Genomic DNA, 24,438 nt, shown 5'->3' on the forward strand with positions numbered 1-24,438 from the left:
GCATTAAAAAGGGGCTCTTCTCTGCATTGTGCTCATTCTAGAAACCAGCGGATGGAGAAGCAACTACTGTCATTCTCTACAGCAGAGGAAAAGAGTTTTGGAGAGACTCACAGCAGCCATTAAATGATCTGACACAGAAATAGTAAACATTTCCACTCTGAGAGATACCTGCAAGTGCAGGTCAGCCATGTGCCCAGGAGGTAGAGAGCTCGAATACTTGGTGGTGATCAGCATGTCTCCCACAATTGGGTTTCTGTCACTTGCAATCAAAATAATTCTGATTAACATAAGCCATGAAGAGAAATGAGACTAGAAAGACCTCTATTCCAATTGAAAGAGAAAATGAGTTCATGGAGATAGGTACATAGCAGTAGAAATGCATCTCATATTTGGTAAATGGAAGCCAAGTTCAAAGCTTCAAAAGCTGGAAGTCAGTTTAACTGTTTAACTGTATAAATTGGAATTATTACATACAACTCCAAAGGCAGGTTCTTAGCATCTGTGATAGCTTTCTAGAAGTGGGACATGCATTTTTAAGTTGGGAGATGGTATGTGCAAATTTTATCTTATTAAAAGCCAATTATTTCAGTTGTCCAATATATTTAATCTACCCAAGTAGAGTGACCATGGATTACATTCCAATTTGCCCTGGAGAGTGCTGACGAATGACAATTGTTTGAAAATTTATAGCACCCTTTTTCACTCTGAAAGTTTCCCAGTTTGGGTAAGAAATTATACTGTCATCCTAACTATAACTCAGGCTTTGTTTCAGAGGTTTGATGATCTTGCCTATTCCTATATTTTAAAATTCACCTTCCATTCCCTTCATGGAGGAGCCTCACACTTGAGACAAACTATGCTACTCATGGGAACTTAAACGCACCATTAATTTATGCCAGCAGCACTCTGATCATATTTCTCTTTCGTCTGTCTAGAACTCTTTCTTCTCATTTTGTTTCTGGTGACTTTCTTCTCTTTATTTAATATTCAACACAATGGTGACCTTTTCTACCCTCCTACAAGACATATTTCTTCCTCTGTGCATTCATAATACCTTATATAACTCACAGCCCTTATTGCATTTGTCTAACAATGGACAAGTATTATCATATTATCCTCCCCTACTTCAAACCTTTCAATGGCTTTCCAAGTTTCTTAAAAACAAAACTTTAATGTGGCCTGGAAATGCTGCAAGTTCTTGCCCTTCATCCCTCTCCATTCTCTCTTCCCTTTACTTTTGTACTGCCACCCTTCGTGGGCACCAATCTCCCCTGTCACAAATATTTGCAGAGAAACTGTTCCTTCATCTACTTAAACCTTGCTCATTCTTCAAACTTTAGCTAATCAAGACTTCAGGGAAACTTTCTCTGGACTCCCTTAACAGCACTTAAGAATGTGCTTGGCTGCAAGTAAATAAGGCACGACTAACAGTGGATTAAGGAAATAGGAATTATTATTATTACATAACAAGAAGTCTGAAAGTGAGCAATTGCAGCATTCTTTGTTTCAGAAAATCAATAAGGCCAGCATTGATGTTTCTGCTATTCTGTGGGCCTTTTCTTATAATCCTAAGTTGTCTGCTGCAACTCCAGACATCACATCCACATTCAAGGTATAAAGACACATAGAATAGCATCACCAGCCTGGTTTGCCCCTTTTTTGACCAACATCCTCCAGCAGACTGCAGTTTGTTTTGTTGGTCGGAACTCTGCTATATGGATGCCCTAACCCTATGAAAGTCTGGAAAAGGAAATATTGTTGTATATTTTGCCACCCCAAACAAGATTAGCGTTAATAAGAATAGAAAGTTTTTAAGTAACAGGCTCTGCCAGAATCAAATCCCCTTGTAAATTCCCATAGCACAAACACCTCCTGTCTGTTTCAATTTTTCAGATGTGATGTTACATTTATATTTATTTCTCTTATTAGACGATAAACTCCAAGAGCTCAGAACTAGAAAAAATGTTTTTTGATTATATTTCCAGAGAAATATAACATTTGGTAGAGGCTCAATATTTAACTGTTGATGGAATAAATGAGTTAATGCGCTAACATATTTCCTCTTTTCACGGGTTAAGTGCAAGCACTATTCTCTACGCCCCAGGTTCCAAGCATGATGTTAAGTCTCATTAAATCAATGAATTAAATAATTTGATCAAGTTATTTTATCAGAGAACACAAAGCTTTAAAAGAAACTTCTGTTTTCACTCAAAACAAATTATTTACCTCCATACCTAAATACTTTGCATTCTTCTGAAGTTTGGTTTCTTTATTAAAAACAATAACAAGAACCAAAAACTGCATCAAAACTGTACCCAGAGGAGCCAAAAGCTAGTGTATTATCATGGGATACGTTATTGGTGATGAATGGCTAACAAATGCAGGACTCAACAGCCAATAGCTTAACTGAGATGGGAAGATCAAAGCCTCTGTAAAGTGAGAGCTTTCTGGACTCTACTCCCTGGACTGAAGGAAATAAACCAAAACATCTTCATGAAAGCGATTTTACACATTACTGCCTCTAACTTGGTATCATCTGGCTACTCTGTTCGGATTAAAAAAAGAAAAAAAAATCAATGAAGTACTTGGATGAGACTTCAATAGAACACTCAACAGAATATTTTTAAAGCTTTCATTTCCAAAATGGTTATAAACAAAGGTAGCTGGTCTAATCACAATAATTGGACTCTGAACAAGCTATGGCAGACATTCAGCAACCAATTCAATGGGTTAAAGAACCAAACTAGGGATCTCAAATACATGGCACCTGGGCCGCTGTCTTTGTGTGTTTGTGCTGCAGTAACAGAATAGCAGACACTGTGTAAATTGTAAAGAGCAGAAATTTATCAGCTTACATTTCTGGAGGCTAGGGAGTTCAAGATCAAGAAGCTGGTAACCGGAAAGGGTCTTATTGTTGCATCATCCCATGGGGGGAAGGCAAGAGAATAAGGAAGTGCATGAGAGAGAGAGAGAGAGAGAGAGAGAGCAGGGAGCTGAACTCACCCTTTTGTAATGGCACTAATTCCACTCATGAGGGCAGAGCTCTCATGGCCTAATCACCTCTTAAAGTTCCCACCTTCCATACTGTTACAATGATAACCAAATTTCAACAAGTGTTTTAGAGGGAACTAACAAACTGTAGCAACCCCAACTTCCCACTCCTTTGTCCACAGCAGACATCCTGAATTCATTATACAGTCCTTGTCAGGGGTGGAATTCCAGCAGCCAGCACTTGGTCATCAGGATTGGCATAGGAGAACACATTCATAACCCCTTGGGGTTATACACACCCTGAAAGCCTTTCCCACCAATTCAAGGTCACCAGTTCCCTAACTCTGACACACCATGGATGCTCAAAGGGTGAGATGATTTAGGAATTACAACAAACCTTCCCCATCTATTCATTGTCATTCCTCTCCATGCTTCTCACACGTTCATCCTCAGTTTGGCAGAGTTTGGTACACCTAGAACAAAAGCCAGAAACCCTAACCCTGGCATTCAAGGCTGTCCACAATCTGGTCTTAGACTTTCCCTCTAGCCTTATTTCTCACTGCAGTCTTTCACTTACACTGTGTACAGTGGGTTTAACAGAGATACCCAAAATTCATTTCTATCCAGAACCTCCAAATATCATCTTATTTGGAAATAGAGTCTTTTTTTAGAGGCAAGGTCTTACTTTGTCACCCAGGCTGGAGGGCAGTGGCACAATCACAGCTCACTGCAGCCTCAACTTTTGGGGCTCAGCTAATTTTTAAAATTTTTATATAGGCAAGAACTCACTATGATGCCTCAAACTCCTGAACCCAAGGGATCCTCCCATCTCAACCTCCCAAAGTGCTGGGATTACAGGCATGAACCACCACACCCAGCCGGAAGTAGGGTCTTTGCAGACTGCATTAGTTTGCTAGGACTTTCATTATAATGTAACACAGACTGGGTGCTTTAAACAGAAATATACTTTATCACAGTTCTGGAGGCTGTAAGTCTAAGATCAAAGCATCAGCAGGGTTGGTTCCTTCTAAGGGGCTCTCTTCTCAGCTTATAGATGGCCATCTTCTGGTGTCTTCACAGTCTTTTCTATGTGTGTCTGTGTCCTAATCTCTTCTTATAAGGGCATAAGTTATATTGGGTTAGGGTCTACCCCTGTGATCTCATTTCACCCTAAATACCTCTTTCAAGGCCCTATCTCCAAGTACAGTCATGGATCACTTAACTACAGGGTTATATTCTGAGAAATGTGGCATTAGGCAATGTTTTTGTTGTGCAAACATCATAGAGTGTCCTTACACAAACCTAAGTGGTATAGCCTACTACACACCTAGGCCATGTGGTGTAGCCTAGTGCTCCTAAGCTACAAACCTGTGCAGTGTGTTGCTGTACTAAATCCTGCAGGCAATTGTAACACAATGCTAAGTATTTGTGTATCTAAACATAACTAAATGTAGGAAAGGTACAGTAAAAATATGGTATTATAATCTTATGCAGCCACAGTCATATATGCGGTCCATCATTGATTGAAATGTTGTTATGCAGCCCATGACTGTACACATTTTGAGGCACAGGGATCAGGACTTCAACACAGGAATTTGAGGGGCTATGACACAAATGCAATGTGTTAAAACCAGGACATACTGGATTATGATGGACTCTAAGTCGAATGATTGATGTTCTTAGAAGAAAAGGAGAAGAGACTCAGATATGGCTCTCTCCTGGCTTCTGGTGGTCACTGGCGATCCTTGAGGTGCCTTGGCTTGGTGCTACATCACCCTAGCCTCTGCTCCATTGTCATTTGCCTTTCTTCTCCATGTGAGCCACCACACCCGGCTACAGTCTGTTTTTTTTGTTTTTTTGTTTTTTTTGAGACAGAGTCTCACTCTGTCACCCAGGCTGGAGTGCAGTGGCGCGATCTTGGCTCACTGCAAGCTCCGCCTCCTGGATTCACGCCATTCTCCTGCCTCAGCCTCCCAAGTAGCTGGGACTACAGGCGCCCGCCACAATGCCAGGCTAATTTTTTATATTTTTAGTAGAGAAGGGGTTTCACCGTGTTAACCAGGATGTATTGTCTGTTATTTTTAAGCCACCCTGTGTATGGTGATTTGTTACAACAGCCCCAGGGAACTAATACATTGGCTTCAGTTCTAGCAACATCACTTATAATAGCCACCATTTATGTAGCACCTGAAATGTGCCTGACACTGGTCCTCTTAGGATAGAGGAAAAAAATTATGTGCTGCAGCAGAGAATCAAAGGAAAGTTGAAAAGGGAAGGAACAAAAGAACATCCAATAAGTCTTATGAAATTTTAAGCCCTAGTGGACTAAATAATAACAAGTATCTAGTATCTGACAAATAATATTTACTTATAAGCCTTTCTATTCAAAGTTGGTTCATGGATTTCAGGTAGAATTCATCTGAAATGTCAAGAAAGATTATGGAAGCAAGGCAGAGAGAAAATCTAAAAAGCCTTTTGAAGGATTTCTGTTATTGCTCAGGTTAATGCTGGCTAAAGAATCCTCAATTTGGGAGATATTAGTTCCTATTATAAGTCATTATCATGAAGCTTCCCATTTGTCAAGGATGTGTGTCGTGCTGAAGTAGGATTTGACACTTCAGCTGGAAGCCAGAAGGAGGCTTGGTACCATCCTCACTGCACAAAATTCCACTAATAGGTCCAGACTCAGTGTCTAAAGATATCACTCGGAGCGATATCCAAAGGCCAAATTCAACCCAACAAAGTTGGTGAGTTGCAGGAGTTCAACATCAGTGTTTGGCTCCAGGAGAAGTTTTTTTTTTTGTTTTTTTTTTTTTGTTTTTTTTTTTTTTTTTTGAGATGGAATCTCACCTCTGTCATCCAGACTGGAGAGTGCAATGGCATGATCTTGGCTCACTGCAACCTCCAACTCCCAGGTTAAAGCAATTCTCCTGCCTCAGCCTCCAGAGTAGCTGGGATTACAGACGTACACCACCACACCCAGCTTATTTTTTGTATTTTTAGTAAAGATGGGGTTTCACCATGTTGGCAAACTGGTCTTGAACTCCTGACCTTGGGATCTGCCCACCTCAGATTTCCAAAGTGCTCAGATTACAGGCGTGAGCCACCGCGCCCGGCGTAAAGCTTTAATTCTTGTTAAATAACACTGGGATGGGTTAGAGCCAAGGACTCAAGCTCCACCCTCATCCCAAATACAAGAGGAATAAAACACTTGCTTCACACACAGTTGGGATAATATGTGAAATATGAATAAGGTTTTAAATTAGATAATGACATTGGGTCATCATAATTGATAATTGTGCTGTGTTTATGTAAAACCTTTTAGGAAATGCACACTGAGTTATATAGAAGTAACAAAACATCATGTCTTCAACTTGGCCTTAAATAGTTCAGAAAGAAAAAATAATTACGTATATGGAGAAAATGATAATGTAATATGGTAAGATACCAATTGGAGAATCTGGGCGAAGGTCATTTTTTATATTATTCTTGCAACTTTTCTGTATGCTTGAAATTCTTTCAAAACAATCACCCAAATGACAACTTTAAAACAGATAAGCAAACTAACCTCATTCAATCTCTCTAGCACAGGGTTTCTCAATCTTGGCACTATTGATATTTAGGATCTGTGGATTCTTTATCAGGAGCTGGAGTGGGTTGGGGCCGTCCTGTGCATTGTATGAAGTTTAGCAACCTCCCTGGCCTCTGACCACTGGATGCCGGTAGCATGTCCCAATGGTGACAACCAAAAATAGCTCCAGATATTGCCAAATGTCATCTGAGATAGCAAAAATCACCCAGCCAAAAACTACTGCTCTAGCATTTTATTTCCTGACAAGACTAATGGGGGTAAGCCCAGGTAGTAGCGGATGCTGTGGGAGAAGCGAGCTCATCTTATCTTTATCATACATACACTTCCATTCCTGCAATTCCTTCCACAGGTATCTTACCGAGCTAACCATGAGTGAATCCAACCCTGTGCTAGATTTTGGAGGTACAGATGAGCAAAAGTCAGAGGGGACTTGTGTCCTCACAAAGCTTATATCTAGATAGGTAAAATATATAATAAGCAAAGAAATAAATATCATTTCTGAAAATATGACAAAATGTAAACAAGAGGTTGACATGGTAAAGGGACATAATAAATTGACAGGATGAAAATGACGAAAGAAAAAACAAGGAGATGAGTGATAAAGTGACTAGGGGAGCAACGTTAGACAGGATATCCAACATCCTAAGAGAGTCCTCTCTCCACTGAAAGAAACAGTGGGAAAGACTGATTTTATAAACCACCAGGTCAAGAGCCCAAGAAAGGAAGGGACACAAAGGAAAGTGACTTACCGCCAAATCACCCAGCAAGCCAGGGACAGGGCAGGGACTGCAATTTTGTTTCCTGTCTCCCAAACCAGAGCCTGGAACATACCAGCCAAGTTCAATGTCAGCAAATGTCAAGGGACTTGGAGTCAGAAGACCTAGACTCAGCACTTACAACCTGATTTCACATAAGAATAAGGTGTTGGGCCCCCACTTCCTCATCTATCAGTGGGAATTAAACCATCACTCACAGAACTGTGAGATAAGATTTGAAGCCAGGGGCAGTGGCTCAGCCCTGCAATCCCAGCACTTATGGGAGGTGGGGGCGGGTGGATTGCTTGATCTGAGAAGTTTAACACCAACCTGGGCAACATAACCAGACCCTGTCTCTACAAAAAAATACAAAAGTTTGCCAGGCATGGTGGCACAGGCCTGTGGTCTCAGCTATTCAAAAGGCTGAGGTGGGAGAATCGCTGGAGCCCAGGAAGTCAAGGCTGCAGTGAGCTGTGATCATGCCACCGCACTAGCCTGAGTGACACAGTGAGACCCTGTCTCAAATAAAATAAAGATTTGAAAATACAATTTATGAACAAAGTTTCTAGACACGACATCTTTAAAAAAAGTGTTGTTTCCTATAAAACCAACATATCTTGCTACAGAAAATTATAAGTAGAAAAAACATGTTAGGAACTACGCTTCACCTGTCTTTTCATTTATCCAATTACTATTTATTGAGCACATGTATCCAGTACTGTCTAAATAATTCTGCCATCGCCCATAAAAGTTGCAGAGATCACATCCAACTGTACTAAAAATTTATGTCCTGCTTTATTTTACTTATAAAATAAGCACTTGTTATCGTTTTTATAATGTACTTTCCATGGTTCCATAACATTCCAACATACAAATCCATTCAGCACATGCATGATTGCCATGTTTTGAATCCATTTATGGTTGAAGTTTTATTTAAACATTTTAAATACAAATGTTTAGCTGGCTTTCAATGGCAGAGGTCAAGAGAAAAAACAAACAAAAGACACCAGGTGTGGGGGCTCATATCTACAATCCCACACTTTGGAGGCCAAGGTGAGAGGATCACTTAATCACTTAAAGCCAAGAGTTCAAGACCAGCCTGGGCAACATTAACAAGACCCTGTGTCTACAAAAAATAAACAAATAAACCAGACGTGGTGGCCCATGCCTGTAGTCCTTGCTATACAAGAGATGGAGGCAGGAGGATCACCTGAGTCCAGGGAATTGAGGCTGAAATGAGCCATGATTCCACCTCTACACTCCAGCCTGGGCTACAGAACAAGACCCTGTCAAAAAAAAAAAAAAATCATTATTTAAATAAGTAAAAATGTTTTTCATTTTTCTAGTTTTGCATATCATGCTATAATAAATCTTTATAATTAGTTTTTAAAGGAACATCTGTGTGATTTTTGTGTGTGGTTGACTTTTGAACTTTAGATTTTTCTCCACTGTTAGACTTCCAGAAGTGAAATTATACTATCAAAGAATATTTACCATACACTCTTTGTTTCATGGTGAGAAATTGCTTTCGAAAAGGCTTGTGCAAATTCAACTGGGAATACGCTAAACACAGACATAAATGACAATGGATATCAGCATTAAATATTACCAATAATAGGCTGGGTGTAGCGGCTCACGCCTCTAATCCCAGCACTTTGGGAGGCCGAGGTGGGCGGATCACAAGGTCAAGAGTTCCAGACCATCCTGGACAACATGATGAAACCCCATCTCTACTAAAAATACAAAAAGTAGCGGGGCATGGTGGGGTACGCCTGTAATCCCAGCTACTTGGGAGGCTTAGGCAGGAGAATGGCTTGAACCTGGGAGGTGGAGGTTGCAGTGAGCCAAGATCGTGCCACTGCACTCCAGCCTGGGAATAGAGCAAGATTCCGTCTCAAAAAAAAAAAAAAAAAAAAAAAAAAGTAGTGGTTTATGATTGGTAACTTTTTTTTTTTTTTTTTTTTTTTTGAGACAGTCTTGTTCCGTCGCTGGAGTGCAGTGGCCTGATCTTGGCTCACTGCAACCTCCGCCTCCTGGGTTCAAGCGATTCTCGTGCCTCAGCCTCCCGAAACATACTTTTAAATAAAGTAGGGAGCACAACAAAGGAGTTTTAAAAGATCTCAAGACGAGCCATCAAGGATAGACTCCAAGGGCGGCTAGAGCCCTCAGCCTGGAGGAAGGGTACCTTTACAGCAACCCCTTCTCAAACTTGTTTATGTGCTTGGACATTTCAATGGCCCAGATAGGCAGGATGTCCGGGCCCAAGGGGTGGAGTGCTGCCCCGGGGAGCGACTACAGCGCGGGATCTTGGGGAGACAGCTCAAGGCAGGCCAGGGAAGGACACGCAGGGCAATGGGCGCGGAGACGAAGGGTCCGGACGGCGGCGAGGCGCTGGCTCCGGTCGCGGCACCCGACTGCTGAGGGCCATGCTGCTGCTTGGGACGTTCCAGGCGGCCAAGTACCCTCGGCGGCCCTGGCAGGGCGGTGCCTGGGGTGGGTGGGCGCTGGGCCTCCAGGCCTGCAGCCACGCTTGGCGCTGTCCGCTAGGGCCAGGTGCTGAAGTGTTGGCCGCGAGCGGAGCTGCTGCAGCGCTGGCTTCCCCGGGCCGCTGCGGGTGAACTTGGACAACACAAAGGGCTGCTGGAGCGGGGCCACTTTTTCGCCCGGGTAAAGTGTCCTCCAGCAGCACATGCTCGGCCTCCTGGAGAGGAAAGGGAAGCGGCCTGGCTTCCACCTGCTCCTGGACACCCAGGTGAGGAGGAACCCGAGGGAACTGACTGGCCCCTCTTAGCCTCGCACTCCCCAGTGCAGCCGATGACAGGAACTCAGTGACAACCGATGGAATGACCGTCTTGCCTCCCTCTCTGTAATGGGGAAAAAAGGTCAGAGATACCGAGCCAGCTTTTTGCCAGGAATCAAGACAACTCATCTGTTGACTTGGTTTCCTCATCTGTAAATTGCTGGCAATATTTAAGAACATCTAGAGGCCGGGAACAGTGGCTCCCGCCTATAATAGCAGCACTTAGGGAGACCAAGGCAGAAGGACCACTTGAGGTCAGGAGGTGGAGGCTACAGTGAGCCGAGATCTCACCACTGCACTACAGCCTGGGTGACAGAGCAAGACCCAGTCTCAAAAATAAAAAAAAAAGCATGTAGAAAGTGGAATATTCCTGTTTCATTAAAGTTTTTGTGACCATTTCGTGAGATAATGTAGGCAGAAAGGCATTACAAAGTTTTTTGTTCATAAGAGGTACTTAGAGTATTAAAATTACCACCAGCTGCAAACTGGTTTCTAAGAACTAGAGATAAAAAACGCCTTCATCTTTTTAGAAGCACTTGCTCAAAAATGAAGTATCAGGTGGCTCCGAGAAGAGATGATAAATTTCCCGAGTACTCCAAGAACAATGGGAAGAAAATTAAAATGACAGTAATTTTCCAAGGTGTAGATTTAGCCAGAATGAGCAACCTAAATCAACCCTATAGTTACCCTTCAAAAAGTGAACACTCTTAATTTATTATTTGTCTTTTAGCATGGTATCATTTGAAGGAAAAATAGAAGGCCAGGTACCATTTAACCTTTTAACAGTATGGCTTTTTCACTTACAAAAACTTACATATTATGATACGTGTTGATTTTTTTTTTTTTTTTTTTTTTTTTTGAGATGAAGTCTCGCTCTGTGGCCCAGGCTGGAGTGCAGTGGCGCAATCTCGGCTCACTGCAAGCTCCGCCTCCTGGGTTCACGCCATTCTCCTGCCTCAGCCTCCCGAGTAGCTGGGACTACAGGCGCCCGCCATCATGCCCGGCTAATTTTTTTTGTATTTTTAGTAGAGACGGGGTTTCACCGTGTTAGCCAGGATGGTCTCGATCTCCTGACCTCGTGATCCGCCCGCCTCGGCCTCCCAAAGTGCTGGGATTACAAGCGTGAGCCACCGCGCCCGGCCGATAAGTGTTGATTTTTTAGAAAAATTCTAACTCACGCTGTGTGACAATTCAAGTTTATCTGGTGATTTTCTTTGAATATGCACCTATTTTTATCTCGCAATAACCATATGATGTAGGTTTTTACTCTCATTTTACTGATGAGGAAATTAAGGATCAAAGAGATTTGAGCTTGGTGATTTGCTTAAGGCTGCACAGGTTTGAAGCTGCAGGGCCATGACTGGGGTCCAGATCTGCCTAAGTCCACAGACAGTGCTCTTTGGTTGTGTTTTACCTATTAAAACTAACCATATTACCTAATTAATCTATTAACATTAGTAACACAAGCTGTCATATTTATGTAAGTCTAGAGAGCAGATTCTTAAAGTCAAAGACAAAACATCCCCCCAGAAATCAAGTAAGAAGCAAGAGTAACTTGCAAAACAGGTTAAGGTTGCTTATAGCTGTAACTTACAGAACTTTCACAGTAATCAAAAACAAACTGCGGTCAAATGAACTGCATAAATTATTTTGTCCTCATACTACAAATATTAAGTTTCCAGCACATTAAGCCTATTCCAGATTTTTAAACATGCAGCCATTAACAAACACAGGCGATTGAAAGGAACTGCATTGGATCACCTGAGGTCAGGAGTCCAAGACCAGCCTGGCCAACATGCAGAAACCTATCTCTACTAAAAATACAAAACTTAGCCAGGTGCGGTGGTGGGTGCCTGTAATCCCAGCTAGTTGGGAGGGTGAGGCAGGAGAATAGCTTGAACCTGGGAGGCAGACGTTGCAGTGAGCCAAGATCGCACCATTGCACTCTAGCCTGGGCAATAGAGCGAGACTCTGTCAAAAAAAAAAAAAAAAAAAAAGGAAAAAAAAAACTACATTAAATGGTTAATAAGTGTTACCCTATGGGCGACATAATGTGGGTGAATGTTTTTTCTTATTTTTCTACACTTTCTACAAGGAGCAAACATTATTATTATTATTATTATTATTATTGGCAGAGCTAGCTCAAGTTTTATTTTAGCCCCCCCCCCCAAAAAAAAGCGCAATTGAATTGTTTTGTAGCTGGAGGCATGGGCAAGGGGGGTCCCCAGATAGTAAACTCCCCTGCAGGTGGGCTTAGGGCTAGGGCTGAGCCTCAGGTGGGTCTCCCGTTCGCCCTGCTCCTCTGCACAGCAGCCTCCCTTCTGGGCTCTGGGGCAGCCTCAGGATGGGCAGGCTGGGAGGGGCTATCGCAGCTGTTCACTTTGGCAGATGTCAGGACTCGGACACCAGCTTCCCATCATGGGTCTCAAGCTTCTTCACAACCACAGCCCTGGTGGAGCTGGAGCCGGTGCCAGAACCAAAGCTGGAGCTCAGGCAGTAGCTTGTGAGGCCCTCCTAGGCCGAGCCCAGACCACTTGCATAGCCATTGGTGGTCTTCGAATGGATACTCACGTTATGCATCCCAGACTCCAGCCGGCTCTCCTCACCCTCCAGCAGCTTCCTGTAGGTGGCTATCTCGACGTCCAGGGCCAGCTTGAAGTTTATCAGCCCCTGATACGCAGCTGCCGTGCCATGTCCCGCTTGGCCGGCTGTGGGGCAGCCTCCCAGCTTGGAGAGCTTGGCGTTGGCATCCTTAACGGCCAGCTCCCCACACTGCTCGGCATCTGCGAGGGTGGCCTCCAGGGAAGCCCTCTGGCCTTTGAGGCCCTCAATCTCAGCCTGGAGCCGGCTGATGTTCCCGTTCATCTCAGAGATCTGTCTTCGAACACCACAGGTCACCCCCGTGCTTCCCAGCCAGCGCCTGCAGCTCCTCATACTTGATCTGGTACATGGTCTCACAGCCTCAGCCTGGCTGCAGTTGGCGATCTCCTCGTACTGTGCCTTGACCTCAGTGATGATGCTGTCCATGTCCAGGGTGCGGCTGTTGTCCCTGGACAGCACCACAAATGTGTCCGAGATCTGGGACTGCAGCTCCTGGATGTCCTCTTCATACAGCTGACTGAAGAATTGATCTCGTCAGTCAAGCCTTCCAGGCGAGACTCCAGCTCTACCTTGTATAAGCTTCATCCACATCCTTCTTGATGAGGACAAATTCATTCCCCACCTCTGTACGCTTATTGATCTCATCCTCATACTTGTTCTTGAAGTTCTCCACCAGCCCCTGCATGTTGCCAAACTGCCTCCAGCTTCAGCTTCTCCCGGCCCAGAGTCTCCAGCTGCCACCTAAGGTTATTGATGTAGCTCTCGAACATGTTTGTCCACGTTGCTCCAAGCCATCTGCTGCTGCTGCAGGAGGCTCCACTTGGTCTCCAAGCATCTTGTTCTGCTGCTCCAGGAACTGTACCTTGTCTAGGAAGGAAGCAAACTTGTTGGGAATCTTGACCTGCTCCTTCTCCTGGGTGTGCACGGCCTGGATGTTGAGATCTACCTCCAGGTTAAGGGGGCTCAGTAGGCTCTGGTTGACTGTGATGATGGTGATGCCTCCCCTTCCACTAGCCCCACCATAGCCTCCACCCTGGCCACCCCGGAAGCTGCTGCTGCCCACTCGGGAGAAGCTAGAGAAGCTGATGGGGGCACCGGGCCCACTTGTGTAGGAGAGGCTGCTGAAGGCCCATGGGTCAGAGGTGGACACCTTGTAGGACTTCTGGGTCACCCTGATGGATATAGTGTAGGCAGAGTGGAGGTAGGCGGGCTGAACCAAGTGGAGATTCCAGAAGGAGCAGAGAAGCTGCTTCTTGGTCCATAATTTTTAAATCCAGAACCACGTTTTATATATGTAACTGGACGTCAACGCGCCAACTTATTTTAATACTTTGGTGCTTGTTAGACACATCCTACTGATTTGAGAGCTTAGCATTTCAGTAATGCAGTATTTCCATTAAGTTTCAGCCTACCTTATTAAAAAATATAAGAGCTAGAATGCATCCTTCATAAATCCAAAGAAAGGGGGTTGGCAACAGATAAAAAAGTTGCATTAAGTGGAGGACTCATCTTAACTTTTGCATTTGCCAGTAAAATGGATCTGTTACCCAGAGACCAGCTTGCATCCCAAACTACAATGCAGGGAGTGGATTATGACTGGATACTCAACATCAGGACAGTAGAACAAAAAGTAATCTTCACACGTTGGGGAATTCTCACCAAAAGCAGAACAACTTCACACTTTCTTTCTCCTTTCAGTTTTTTCAGATATTTTCCACCAAGTTACTTTTGCCTAACAATTCATACACCATCACAAAAGACTAAGAGATCAGTCAAGAGATTTAAGAATATATGGAATGAAAATTTAAAAATTCAAAAGACTCTTTCCCTGAATCCAAAAACTACTGCAGAGAAGAAACCGGCTCTATTCACAGTCATCTTCAAAGAAGAACATTCTTGGCAAACATTGTCCTTCACCCTCAGAGAGAGGAAACTCCCTTTTATGTTTAATGTACATTCCTCCTGCTTTGAAGCCTCCCTTTCCCTGTCCCCTGTGGAGAGTTTCTGTTGCTTTATGGATTTTAAAGTATGCAGAATTCATATTATTTCAGCTTCTTAAAAGCCTCATTTGCTGAGAAAGTGTGCGTATGTTAAAATGCATGAATTCTGTATGGTGCCAGAAATGTAGAAAATGTAGAAAGCTTATGTTATTTTTCCAGAGGAAAAGTCAAAGCTGATGGTCAAGATTGATATGTCAGCCATAGCCCAATGATAGCAAAGATTGTGTTGGAGTCATAAATGTCTCTTTACAAATGCCAAGGGCCTAGGCAGATATTTTATAAGCTCCATGGATATTTAATCAAGCATGCCTGTCTTTGTTGACCTAGAACTTTTGGTATTTATTAGCAATTTTCTGTGTTAAGAAAGAATTTTTTTAATCAGACGAACTTTATGGTGGTCAAATGTCAAACAAATAATTAAAATTAATAGCAGCTCTGAATAAATGAGTAACCACCACCAAACCAGAGAGGGAGGTTATCTCAGGTTGACAGCTCTCTAAATAAAAAAGCTGTGTCATTAGGTGATGAAATTTACTTGCCTGAACTGCCCATAAATAAAAGGTTTCTGTGGCCTACCAGTTGTTGATGGGGACAGAATAATCACTCAACACCAGATGCAATGCAACAAAGTAATTAATGCTCAGATCTCAGAGCTGGGTATGAATCAAGGATCCTTTACTTAGTAGTTAACTAGAAGACTGGGACTAGTTAACTTCTCCAGTGCTCAGCTTCTTATCTACAGGTAAGAATTGTTACGGTACTTACCTTTCTGTGTTATTGGGAGGATTGAGTAAGAATGCTCATAGATACCTTAGTCAATGTACACATGTATGCAATGAAGTGAATGCTAACAATTTTTTTTTTTGGAGACAGTCTCACTCCATCTCCCAGGCTGGAGAGCAGTGGCATGATCTTGGCTCATTGCAACCTCTGCCCGCATCCCGGGTTCAAGCAATTCTCCTGCCTCAGCCTCCCAAGTAGCTGGGACTACAGGCGTCTGCCACCACGCCCAGCTATTTTTTTTATTTTTAGTAGAGACGGGGTCTCACCTTGTTGGTCAGGCTGGTCTCCAACTCCTGACCTCAGGTGATCCACCTGCCTCAGCCTCCCAAAGTACTAGGATTACAGGCATGAGCCACCCAACCTGGCCAAGTATTTTTGTCCTCCTTTGCATCATTTCATATGAGCACATATTCCCAAATGTGAAGACAATGACTCCCACTCCGTTTATCCTCCACTCCAGTCATCTGCTGAATCCTCCAAGGGGAACAGAATAAGGGGAAGATCCCTGGAGATCAGATTCTCAGATCCAGTATCCCGTGTGCTGACCTGCCATGAAAAACACTGGCAGGGAGCCTGCCATAGAGGAAAAGAGTAAGAATTGGCTGAGTTCACATATGGGCTCCATCAATAACTAGCGGCCAGGTGAGATTAAGTAAGTGTCTTCTCAGAAACTTAGTATCTTCCCTGAAAATTGTGTATGCTTATACTAAGCTCAGAGGATTATTGTTGAAAATTAAATGGAATGAGAGATATAGGTGTGTCACATGCGGTGTTTTACCCAAGCAGATGTTCAGTTAGCACTGGTCTCCTTCCTGGCACTGAGTTTTGAGGTGACCTTTTCTGAGCTCTCCCCATCCAGGCCCTTTCTTTTGGAGTGTTCTCAGTATAACCCAACAGGTGGACACATACGCAGAAGGTAGAAACTTTATTCCCACAAACACAGCATGTGTTATTAACACAGTAAATAATCAGCGTGACCAAGGCTTGACGTTCTAGAAAAAGAAGCAGCATGACAGAACTGCTTTGGGCACATGTCAACATGAGAGCAGACTGGCAAGAGACACATTAGTCACAAATTGTATGGATGGCACCCACAGTCCCTTTCTCTCAGCTTCAGTTTCCTTCCAAAAAAAAAAAAGGAAATATCTGGAGTATTAGTATTCTTCTCGAAAACGATTCTACCATGCTACTCAGAATTAACCTTTTCTTCTAAAACAAGTGGAATAGCCAGCAGGAGGGGAAAAGCAGAAGGTCCTTGCTCAGTTCCCTCTTTCTCATCCTCCTGTTATTTCTGCCCCCGGGATGGAAAGAGTCCTCCTCTCTCACGTTTAAAGTTAAAAGGACTTTTAGGGTTTACTGAGAATTCCTTAAGAGGAATGAACAACCTCAGTGTATGAACATGAACAAGCACATCCATGGCACTTATTAAGTATGCTTTACCACATTATATATTTTAAGTTCTGGGATAGATGTGTAGAACGTGCAGGTTTGTTACATAGGTAAATGTGTGCCTTGGTGGTTTGCTGCACCTGTCAACCAGTCACCTAGGTATTATGCCCCACATGCAGCTATTTAACCTGATGCTCTCCTTGCTCCAACACCCAACAGGCGCTAGTGTGTCTTGTTCCCCCCTCCCTGTCTTCACCACTTAATTTCTATGAGATCAAAGATAAGCTTTAGCGTTGTGATTTCAAAATTGTCGGTGGAGATGGACAATCGTAACCTCAGATTGCTGATTGGCAGATAGGGGAATGTATGGTTATAAGAGACTGCCACAAAGAAAACACCCAAAGTGTTTGCTTTCTCTTGAGATGGAGTCTCACTCTGTCACCCAGGTTGGAGTGCAGTGGCATGATCTCGGCTCACTGCAACTTCTGCCTCCCTGGTTTAATCGATTCTCCTGCCTCAGCCTCCCGAGTAGCTGGCATTACAGGTGCCCACCATCACATTCAGCTAATTTTTTTTATTTTTAGTAGAGACGGGAGGTTCACCCTGTTGACCAGCTGGTCTCTAACTCCTGACCTCAGGTGATCTGCCCGTCTTGGCCTCCCAAAGTGCTGGGATTACAGCCGTGAACCACCGCACCTGGTCTGCTTTCTATTTACGCCTCAGAAGGACTGTAGGCCCATTGAGGTTACAGATTACTTTTATTTTTTGTATGCCCCAGAGATCTCACACATAGCCTAGTATAATACATTATATAAATATTTGCAGATGGGTCAAAACAACTATTTTAAGACAAGGAAAAAGATCTCAGCATAATGCCCCCCTCTCAGATGAGCAGAGAAGATGAATTACCAAGGTGTCATCCAATAGCTAGATGCATGGTCTTACCATGGATCCGGATGTTTTTCCTCCCACTCAGATGTGTATTTAATAATTGTAGAAATCCAAAAGAATCGGCATCTAATCTTGAAGTTGTGAATGAACCTGTGGGTTGGCTTGACTAGGCTCAGCCACTGAGCTGCCTCAGCTAACCAAGGAACAGGATGTGATGACCATGCTCACTTCCGTATGTCTTAATCTTACATATTTAGTTTCAATAAAGCATTTGTACCAACGGCTCTGGAGCTTGGAGGAAGACTAAATTGTAGTGATTCTGAGCAGGGTGTGGGCCTATGCAGCAGAGCTATCCTTGAGGGAGAAGATTAACAAAGTCCTTTCTTCCAGTATCAGGAGAGTCATGAGTGGCAGTCCTATCCAAATGGGCCACTAGGGCTAAAAGGCTAGACCCTGCCCTCTTCATCTCTGAGCTATAACAGGTTCTTTATCCCTCCAGGCAGAGGCAAGGAGCTTGCAATGGGGAGTTTTCAGGAATGAGGACCATGACATAGTTGTTTCTGATCCCTCCATCCAGTTGTGAAAAGATGAAGCAAAGGAGGCAAGAAAAATGCTTAATCTAGCAGACAAGAGAATGGACAGTGCCGTCCCTATCAGTACTAGTCCTGGTGGACGCATCACTATTCAGCTCCACGATGCTTCTTTTTTCCCTTCATTTCGTCTGTTTCCATTCATTCCCCTCAGTTGTGATCTGGAATCAATTCTAAACCTCAGAGTATTATGAAGCTGATCCTTAAAAACCTGCAAAAGCAGGTTACTTTTGAGGTAGTTAGTCACGCCATGTACAAATAGAGCTGTTATAGACAATGTAGCTTTGCAGAGATCTGCCTCTTTGCTCACTAGCAATTAGGGAGTTAAGGCTCTAAAATTGAGGCAAGGAGCCTAGAGTGTTGCCACGGCACAAAAGTTGCAGCAGGACTCTATGGGAGCTGCCCAAGACCTGATGGCATGAGATTTCTATCTGAGTCGTTAATCTGTCTAACATGAATGATTCTATACTTTGGCTGAGACATAGTTCTGGTGAGAGTTTTACTCTCTCGGGACATTGTAAAGGAGGCAACATAATATAAAGGAAGAACAAATAACAGAGCGGAAATCCAGTTTTGCCTCAAACTAGCTGGGAGACCACAGGTAAGTCATGGAAGGCCTCAGTTTCTCTGACTGCAATTATTATATTGGATTGGATGGTCATGAAGTCCCTTTCATAGCCAGACATTTTGTATGGCCACTAAAATGCTTAAATTTCTGAGGTCCTGAAAGAAAATAGGTACACCCCTCCTCATCCCCCCCACCATTTAGGCTAGTTTTGCTGAGTTTTCCCCAGGTCCCCCGATAACACTTCCTCCTAGGCTGGGCACGGTAGCTCATGCCTGTGATCCCAGTATTTTGGGAGGCCGAGGCAGGCAGATCACCAGAGGTCAGGAGTTTGAGACTAGCGTGGGCAACATAGGGAGACTCTGTCTCTACAAAAAATTTAAAAATTAGCTGGGTGTGGTGGCACATGCCTGTGGTCCCAGTTACCGGGGAGGCTGAGATAGGAGGATCACTTGAGCCCAGAAGGTCAAGGATGCAGTAAGCTTTGATTGTGCCACTGCACTCCAGCCTCGGTGACAGAGACCCTTTCTCAAAAAAAAAAAAAGTACACGCGTAGTGACAGCTGACCATTTAGTAGAAATGGCCCATGCCTTTACACAACTTTGTATAGCTAGAAAAGGCTGTTTTTTCTCTCCCCATGCCCAAGCTTATTCCATTAGGCATGCAGGTAACTGTCGTCCCAACACCCCGATTCCCATTTCTCCTCATCCCAAAACAGGTAACCCTAAGAAATAATTCCTACAAGGAGAAGGTCTCAAGTGCCAATCAGCAGTCATTTGGTGATGGTGGGTAAGGTCTAATGCTACAGAAAGGTTGTATCCAGCAGAATTCAATTCCCTAAGAATCCAAACTCCCAGGCTGGCAGGCAGCAGTGCTGAGGACAAGCTCACTGTTGAGAGTCAATCTGGAAAACCCCACTGGAAGATCTTGTGGTGACGTAGACCTTGCAACTGCCTTGTCATAGATGGCATTCACACTGGCGCAGAGAGGCTGCAGCTCTCTCACCCATGAGCAACGAGCCCACTGGCCACACAAGACAGTAGCAGTAGCTTCAGCACAGACAGGACATTGAGTCCCAGGTGGGGGCTTGTGGGAGCAGGAGTGGGACTTGGATTTCGGGCCCTGGTTTGTTTCCTTCTTGAGTTTCTTCTCCTGATCCACTTAACTGCTTTGAAGGTATCCTTCTTTTCCTCTCCTGAGTTTCCTTAGCTCGCTGCTTGGCCTCAGGTTTCTCTGCCTCTCCTACTTCTGATGCCTCTCCTGCTTCCAACCCACCTGCACGGCCTTCACATCTTGTGACGCCTCGTATGCCTGCTGCTTACACTGCCTCTTATCCAAGCAATCACTTGCCACCTTGGCCAGGAGAGGATCCAGGGAGTTATCCTACAGGTCCAGACACTTCAGGTTCTTGAGCTAAGCAAAGCAGACAGGCAGGGTGGCCAGCCTGCTGAGGAAAACCAGGTGCTAGAGGTTGACCAATTGGCTCAAGTCTGTGGGCAACCGTTACAGCCCATTTTTTTCTTCCTCTCTGTGCCCTGCCCCCAAGACAGGGTCTGTCATCCAGGCTTGAGTACAGTGGCACAATCAGGGCTCACTGCAGCCTTGACCTCCTAGGCTCAAGCCATCCTCCCGCTTAGCCTCCCAAGTATCTGGGACCACAGGTACACACCACTCCCAGCCAATTTTTTTTTTTTTTTTTTTTTTGGTAGAGACAGGGTCTCACTATGTTGCCCAGGCTGTCTCCAACTCCTGGCCTCAAGCGATCCTCCCACCTCCTGCAGCTCGTTCTTAATCTAGCCTCACCAGGCATGTAAGGCCATGGAAATTCAACAGTAGAGCCCCAGATTTATTGCAGAACAGATCCAGCATGGGGGCCTTTGGAAGGGCAGCCAGCTCCTTGAGGGCCTTCATTCAGGTTGTCCAGGCTCAGGTCCAGTTCATTGTCTCCTGCCTGTCAGAGGCTCCCGCCCTTGCTAGCAGCCTTTGGTCATGTTGACAGTGGCTGAGAGGGCTTGGCTCCAAGGTTCCCAGGCATGAGGGAGAGGAGCTGAAATGCCCTTGTCAGTTCTGTGGATCCCACCCAACCCACAACTCCTGCGCCTTCCACCCTGAGCCCCAGGCCTTGCTTCCACTAGTGCCTGGATCAGGATTTTTCATTTTTCCATCCACGTGTAGCAACAGAGTCCCCTGACTGATGTTAGGTATCAACCCAGGACCACTTAAAATCAGGAAGAAATCAAGAAGTGGAGATATGAGTGAAAAAAGGGAGGTTTTTATACTAATTCTCTATTTTGTGGAATTATAATACAAAGCCCATAAGGGAAGCTTGCACTCTCATCCATTAGGCACACACATAGGCACATACACAAACTACTTCACACAGTTTTAGGGGCCTTGTAAACTCCAGTTTATAATCCCCTATTTTTATCCATTTAAGCTCTCAGTCTAAATCTTGTAGCCGTAACAGACGTTCCTCAGCCCATTATGGACTTCTGGTAAAACAGGTGCAAATGGTTCAATTACATTGATTTTGGAGACTCAGCTGTGTCCTTCTAAGGAGATCCAAACTCCCAAAGTACCAAGATTTGTATGCTTGCCATGCTGTCCGTCTTATTATTTTGAGACAGAGTCTCACTTTGTCACACACTGCAGCCTTGATCATCCAGGCTCAAGGATACTCCCACCTAGGCCTCCAGAGTAGCTGGGACCACAGGTGTATACCACACCTGCCTAAATTTTTATTTATAGAGGTGAGGTCTTGCTATATTGCCCAGGCTGGCCTCTAATTCCTAGCCTCAGGTGGTCCCTCCTGCCTCAGCCTCCCAAAGTGCTGGGATTATAGGTGTGAGCCACTATGCCTACCAGAGGGTATTTCCTATTCCATTTTATTCATCCACTCCATTCTAAGATGGAAGGTTGAGTAGTAGCTCATTAATGACCAGTCAGTTCTGCCTCTGGAAAGCTGTTTACAGAGAGCTCTCAGCCAGGGGCTTCCAGGATATATAGCCAAGGTGACCTTCCTACCCGACTGCACAACAGCACCTTGACAGGCTGAATCGTCAGCTTAGCAAGTGTGAGGGACTATGACTTCTCTAATCAATTTGTGTAATGCAATGAACATGCCTTGGCACTAACCCAGAAGTGCTCCATCTTTGGACAAAACATTGATCATTTCAGATGAAATCGATCAAAGAATCCATTATCCTCTCTTCTAGAAACCCATCATCCTCTCTTCTAGAAACCCATCTGTCATCTCACACACATTAGGCGATAAGCAGAGTTGTCCAAACAGAGATGGCATATACATTAGCCACTCTCAAGCAGGACAAAAGAGAGCCAAACCTTTCATTGAAAAACAGTTACTTAGCTCACCCACTTTATCTGAAATATCTTTTTGAACTGTCACGTTTTCAGCCTCACAATCTGTCTAGAAACCACAGACATTTACATAGCCCAAAGAAAACGACGGTTGTCAGTCTGGCTTCCACATTTGTCTTGACAAAAGTCCTTGAGACAACTGTCTTTGGGAGTCTCCATCACCTTAAACATGAGCATTATAGACTAGATTTTCTTTGGTCTCCAGACAGCCCCCTAAGGTAGCTAAAGCCTGCAGACCATCAACATAAAATCAACCGAAAATGGGATTTTGAGTTTAATCCTTTTACAAGAGAGCTTCCCTGTATCGGTTTAGCCTTTGCATATCCTCTCTTTCATTTGGGTCCCACTGGGGGTCAGTTCCTGGTAACTGGGTCCTTACGTACTCTCAGGGGTTTTGGTAATCAGCTGGTGCACGTTCCTCTAGACACTTAGTTGCTGCTTGGAGCACTCTCCGCCTTTCACCTGTGTTAAAGAGGAACATGAGCAACTGGTGGCAATCAGCCCAAGTGGGGTTATGGGTCTGGATAATAGTTTGGAGCAAATCAGTTAGAGCTTGTGGCTTTTCAGTATAGGATGGGGTATTGTTTTGCCAGTTGAGAAGGTCGGCAGAGGTGAAGGGCTGGTACACAAAAACACACCTCTCCACTATGTGACCATCCTCATCTATCCCAGTATACCGCTGCTCTCTCAGGGGCATTTGAATCCCCGTTTTGGGTCTTAAACAAGCTGCCACGGGAGGGGTTTCTCCTGAGGCTTCACCTCCTCTCTTGTTTACTCTGGGTGGCCTAGGGATATGTTTGTCTTGCGGAGGCGCAAGCACTGTGGGCTCAAAAGTGGGGAGCCTCTCTCCCTGATAAGGGGAGGGCACGACTGGGATCACTGGTGCCATCTCGTGCAATGGATCTTCTGAAGTTGGGTCGAACAGAACTTCAGGAGTTGATTTCCCTCGGTGGGTGGAGGGGGATCTTTCCTTGGCTATCTGTCCCTTTGCTACTAGCACTGCTGCTGCCTGCCCTCTTAGCCACTGTGGGAGCTCTAGCACCAGCTGTAACCAAGTGTCTGTGTGTGGGAACTGGTCTGAGTGTCCTGACTTACCAGTTACCTTGTGCCATACCTTAGAAACAAGGGACCTGTCCAGGCTTCCGTCTGATGGCCAACCCACTTCTAATGTTGGCCAATCTATTTCATACAAAGTTCTAAGTTTCCCTGGTGTCATAGTAACCCCATAGTCTCCATTAAATCCCTTCTTAAAATTTTTCAACATAGTTCCTAGCGGAGTAGGCTTACTTTGTGTCTGACCCACGTTTCCTTGAGACAAAACACCAAGCTCACACCACACGCACACCACGGAACAAAGAATGGGTAAAAAGGGCACACACACACTTTTTCAGTTTACACCAAACCAGAATCAAAACCAAAATCAGAGTATCCAGAAATCCAAGCCAGGTCAAAACCAAAACCAAAATATCAAGCAATTCAAGTCAAGTGAAAAACAAAAACCAAAGTGCCGGTACAGGCACGCCGTGGGTAATCAGGCCACACTTCCACTCAAATGGAGTGGGCAAGTTCCAAACACCAGTCTTACCAAGTTTCAGATGTCTGGAGTCCAAGTGCCCGTTCCTTCCCGGTGCTCAGCCACTGCGTTGATTCTCCACGGGAGCCTGCCACGCACTGCTCTGACGAGGTGTTCCACCGGGGCAATTGCCTACCCCGGAGCGCTCTCAGGATCCACGTCGCTCAAGCTGGCCGGAGTCCCCCACAGGGATGCTCCACAGGGTATGCCTAAGCCGCCTAAGGGGCTGCCTCAACCGTCCGTTAATCACCTCGCTTCCCAGTCAAGGAACCAAGAAATGTAGCAGGACGAGTCACAGACAAAACTCCTCAGACACCGGATTAAAGCAGGAAGAGGTTTATCATTTGGCCGGGATCGTCCGCAGACTCGCGTCTTAAGAGCCGAACTCCTCAAAAAAGAAATCATTGGCCCTTTTAAATGCTTACAACTTTAAGGGGTCCATGTGAAAAGGTCATGATACATCAAGCAAGCGTGGGAAACGTGACTGGGGGCTACATACATCAGCTAACAGAACAAAGAGTTTTACAGTG

The 24,438-nt window shown here is 44.5% G+C and overlaps 1 pseudogene; it reads right to left on the reverse strand.

Moving 5' to 3' along the window:
* Positions 1-12,529: 12,529 nt before the first annotated feature.
* LOC109023587 (keratin, type II cytoskeletal 8-like) lies at positions 12,530-20,868 on the reverse strand (annotated as a pseudogene).
* Between the last annotated feature and the right edge of the window lie 3,570 nt (positions 20,869-24,438).

The sequence above is a fragment of the Gorilla gorilla genome, chromosome 18 (genome assembly GCF_029281585.2).
Source record: "Gorilla gorilla gorilla isolate KB3781 chromosome 18, NHGRI_mGorGor1-v2.1_pri, whole genome shotgun sequence".
Lineage (NCBI taxonomy): Eukaryota > Metazoa > Chordata > Mammalia > Primates > Hominidae > Gorilla > Gorilla gorilla.